Raw genomic sequence first — 5,435 nt, 5'->3', positions numbered from 1 at the left:
CATTAAGTAATTTTCTGCTGTGTAACACCCACCCAGTCCCCAGTTTCCAATTTAGCAGCTTAAACAACACACATTCTTAAAACTCACAGCTTCTGTGGGTCAGAAATGCAGGCCCTGCTTAGCTGGGTCCTCTGCTTCGAGGTCCTCCACAAAGCTGCACTGAAGATGTGGGCTGATGCTGCAGCCATCTCAAGGCTCAATTATGGAAGGTCCACTTCCAAGCTTTCAGTAAATTGTATTTCCATCTTATGTGGCTCTTGGCAGACCTCAGTTCATTACTGGCTGTTGGTCAGAGACATTAGTGTGTGTGTGTATGAGAGAGAGAGAGAGAGAGAGAGAGGCAGCACTAGATGGAAGTTACATTACTTATGTGACCTAAGCTTGCAGGTGATAGCTCACCACTTTTGCCACATTCTATTCATTAGAAGCAATGCACTAGGTTCCACCGACCCACACTGGTAGGGAATTACACAAGGGCATGAATACCAGAAGGTATGCATTGGGGGCTATCTTAGAGGTTGCCCACAACATACTTGGACAGAAAAAAAAGAAAAGAGGTGCAGTTAAATTGATCAATGATGAGGCTGGAATTCAAGCCTAAATCCATCAGATCCAGGCCCCTCATTCCTTCAATTGCATTTTGAAGTCTTACGGTGTTCAAAAAATGATTGTTGTTGAAGATGATTCTAACATCACAAATTGATGCCATAAAATAAAACTAGGTATTTTTCATACCCATAGACTAAACTTGTAGGCCATTCATTTAATAATGGCCTACATTTGTTCCGAAGAAATACCGGGCTAGTTCATCAATATAGGAGAGAAACATGGGCAACAATGCAGAGGGTGCAACCTAAGAGTGGTGGGTGGTGTTGTGAGTGACAGACATAGCTAATGATTACTGCAGGATCATAGAAGATTGACATAGCTTCTACCCAAATAAACAGTAAATATAGTCAGGGTTGTTGGCCTAAGTAATCAAGTATCTAATAATTCCATAGGTTCCTGCTTGGTGTAGAAATAAGTCTCTCAGGCCTAAGATTATTTATTTATTTTTCTTTTTTACATAATTAAAAAAAATTTCTGTAGAGATGGAGTGTTGCTACATTGCACAGGCTAGTCTCAAACTCCTGGGCTCAGGTGATCTTCCTGCTTTGGCATCCCAAAATGTTGGGATTACAGGCATGAGCCACTGCACCCTACCTAAGATTATTTCATTTATTTCTATTTTTTTCTGTTCAATTGTTGAGTGCTGTCCATTCTGTATTTTCTGTACTCCAACTCTTTAGATGGATAATAAAGTCACCCTTGCATATTTCCCCCTTCCTTTTCTTTTAACCTGTGTTCGATTCATTCAGAACCTTTTTTTTAAGCCTGTGTTCAGATTCACTGTGTTCAATTTCTGCCTTTACTCAGGCAGAAAAAAAAGGTCAATTAAAAAAGTCTTTGGGCCGGGTGCGGTGGCTCATGCCTGTAATCCCAGCACTTTGGGAAGCTGAGGTGGGCCGATCACCTGAGGTCAGGAGTTTGAGACCAGCCTGACCAATATGGTGAAACCCCGTCTCTACTAAAAATATAAAAATTAGCTGGGCATGGTGGCACATGCTCGTAATCCCATCTACTTGAGAGGCTGAGGCAGGAGAATTGCTTGAGCCTGGGAGACGGAGGTTGCAGTGAGCCAAGATCATACCACTGCACTCCAGTCTGGGTGACAGAGCGAGACTCTGACTCAAAATAATAATTATAATAACATCCTGGCTGACACGGTGAAACCCCGTCTCTACTAAAAAATACAAAAACTTAGCCGGGCGAGGTGGCGGGCGCCTGTAGTCCCAGCTACTCGGGAGGCTGAGGCAGGAGAATGGCGTAAACCCAGGAGGCGGAGCTTGCAGTGAGCTGAGATCGGGCCACTGCACTCCAGCCTGGGCGACAGAGCGAGACTCCGTCTCAAAAAAAAAAAAAAAAAAATTATAATAACAATAACAACAAAATGTCATTGGGTGCTGACCACTGGAGATAATGGAATGACAGGGCCTATCACCATCCCTTCTGTCCTTGACTTCTATCCCAACTTCTGTCCCTTTGCTTCTGCACTCCCAGAGGCTCCAGAGGAGACACGCTGTAGCAACTGCCAGACTCTTCTTCCTGCAAGCATTTATGGCTTGAACTCAAGATTTTCAAGGACTTTAAATCCTAATTGTAAAGGTTATTCTTCATATCACTAAAGCTAGTGCTGAAACAAAATGGGCATAACATTGCTTGATGTCCACTAACTGGTCATCGACTGTCATGGAAAGCTGGGTGTTTTGTTATTCTTTAGAATCTGGGGATGAGAATCTGAATAGACTAGCATTTTGTAGTTCACATACTTTCTCCTAACCCTTCTTTAGAGCAAAAATGAAAAAAGGGGGAAGTACATTTTTTAAGTGAATAATATTCTTCTCTACATGTAAAAAAAGCTTGGGAAATATGCTATTTAGAATATATGGATTCTGTCTTCTTGACGCTTCTGTGAATTCATTACAGGTCACAGAATATAATTCACTCTGCATGAAACTTAGAGAACAGCTTGGTCTTCATAATAACCCTTCCAAGGTGCTCTCTCAATGTCAAATTGCAAAGAAAATGCTCTTATCAGATCCGTTGAATGTTTCTACATTAGAGAAATAGAAGAAAGGCCAAGGATTTTATGCTAATCTCCTGTTTAAATCTCATCTAGAAGAAATAACTTATGTGTAAGTGAAAAGAAAATTAGCACCTTTTCTCGATAAGTGTCAAAGTACATGAGCCCTTTGTTAGAATAAAGTCTAGGGAAACAAGATAACCATAGTCAGCTTGATGGCAGGTAACCAGCCCTGTGTAATTTGGCTTTCTTTGAGATTTCCTTTTACATAAGTGCTAAAAATCAAAACAAAACAAAAAAACTCCTGGCAATTGTGCAACTGAATTGCCAGTGTCTTTCTTTCTTAGACAAGAATGACTTCTTATTCATATGACAGTCATGAATAAGAAGAGAATACACTCTGGTACACTTAACTCCCTTGAGGGCACTTGAACAAATAGCTCTACAGATCATTATTAAGTTGAGTTCAAAGAACATGTTTCTCCCTCAACTCAGTAACACATATAGTGGTATATGTGATGTGGTCAGCCGATGGTCCATAGATGTTTTACAATTCTCAGGGTTGGCCTTAATATAATTTATATCACAAAAAGTCCAGAACTTCTCTACTGACCAAAGTTCTTAAAAGACAACAGCAGCACTGTAAAAATCGTGGTGTCTGATCTTTTCATCTGGAAGGTACACGTGGTATTTATATGCCTTACTGAAACTGCCCCAGTGGAATCAAAGAATTTTAGAGCCAGAAGGAAATATAGACATATAGTCAAAAATGGTGATGTTTCTAAAGAAATAATCTTTTAAAATCCCATAGTACTTAGGTGAACCTGCCATTCTATTGAATAGTGGTGAAGCCCAGCTGGACTCAGAAGGATTCTAGTTATGGGTACAGAAATAAATCTTGGGGCCAGGCGCGGTGGCTCAAGCCTGTAATCCCAGCACTTTGGGAGGCCGAGACGGGCGGATCACGAGGTCAGGAGATCGAGACCATCCTGGCTAACAGGGTGAAACCCCGTCTCTACTAAAAAATACAAAAAGCTAGCCGGGCGAGGTGGCGGGCGCCTGTAGTCTCAGCTACTCGGGAGGCTGAGGCAGGAGAATGGCGTGAACCCGGGAGGCGGAGCTTGCAGTGAGCTGAGATCCGGCCACTGCACTCCAGCCTGGGCGACAGAGTGAGACTCCGTCTCAAAAAAAAAAAAAAAAGAAATAAATCTTGGGTGATTTAGGCAGAAAAAAAAAAAGATTGACAACTCACAGCTCACATTTCCAGGAAGGTTAGAGAGCCAGGATCAGAAAGGAGTTGAAAGAAGGGATTGCTGGGCTGCAGGCAGCACCATATTTCAGAGCCAGTCCTGTGAGGTCACTGGTGTAACTCTCACAGACCTCTGGACCCTGTTGGATAGATAATGCTGGTGGCACTGCCCCCCTTGGAGAATGAATGTGTCAGTCAAGGCTGCCTCTGCCACCAACATGATGGATGCCCCCGTGTCTCTGCTTGTCAGTGTCATGATATCCCAATTTGAAAGATGTAGCTTATTGGGAGATCCGGTTACCAGGGGCTCAGGGAAGTGAGTATCTAGCTTTATACAGAGGGACATTCTTTAAACATATGAAGAGGGTTTAGATCATTGGAAATAATAAAAAAAATTGATAAATGTCCAGTATGCAGGTCCCTTGTCTTGCAGTTTTCCCGAACTTCACTTCATGGTTTTATATATAGTTCATTCAACATAAGTTTATTGAGAGGCTAGAGGATTCTGAGAATATAACCATGAATTAGGTACTTCCTGTTCTTTAGGATCTTATAGATACTCAGCCCTGTAAAGAGATAAATCATAATAAAACAGAAAGAATGTAGTAATAGAGGTATGAGCCAATGGTCCAACAAAGTAAATTCCTCCCTAATCTAGTAAATAGACTATATTCTTCCAGTTACCCAGGAAATTAAATTATTCTACAATAATTTTCTAGGTTAAATAAATTATATAGTTATTTGTCTGCTTGGTAGTAGTTTAGGAGTTCTGACACACACACACAAGCACACACACACACACACACACACACACACACACACCCCCAGAGGGACAGGTATTGTGTTCTTATTGGAAATAAACTTACCATTTTCATGCCTGGTAGAATAAACATTATTATTTTTCTCTTTTTGTCCAATAAACATTTAACAAATGAAAATACTGGATTGTAGTGAATTTTGCTTGGTTTGAAAATATAAATTTGGATTTAATTCATTCTTATCTTGAAATTTAACAATAAAGGTTAAAAGTAATCTATTTCACTTATTCTTTTCTTTCTTTCTGTACAAAGATATATGTACGTAATAAAGTTTTCATCAATTGTGGTCTTTGCTCAGACATTTATATTAGAAATAATAAGATCAGACATGTTTTTAATATACTGAAAGGAAATACGTTTTATTTGCTGAAGGCCCATGGGAAAATTGTGAAAGGAAGTTTGTTTTCAGTTCCACTGCGCACGGACCCTGTCGCGCTTTTAAAAGCCTTTCCAGGCCAGTCGCGGTGGCTCACGCCTGTAATCCCACCACTTTGGGAGGCCGAGGAGGGCGGATCACGAGGTCAGAATATCGAGACCATCCCATCCCGGCTCACACAGTGAAACTCCGTCTCTACTAAAACTACAAAAAACTAGCTGGGCGTGATGGCAGGCGCCTGTAGTCCCAGCTACTCAGGAGGCTGAGGCAGGAGAATGGCGTGAACCCGGAAGGCGGAGCTTGCAGTGAGCCGAGATCGTGCCACTGCACTCCAGCCTGGGCGACAGAGCAAGACTCAGTCTCAAAAAA

Source organism: Papio anubis, chromosome 1 (genome assembly GCF_008728515.1).
Source record: "Papio anubis isolate 15944 chromosome 1, Panubis1.0, whole genome shotgun sequence".
NCBI classification, from domain to species: domain Eukaryota; kingdom Metazoa; phylum Chordata; class Mammalia; order Primates; family Cercopithecidae; genus Papio; species Papio anubis.
The sequence above is the reverse complement of the archived record's forward strand: the minus strand, read 5'-3'. Positions refer to the sequence as shown.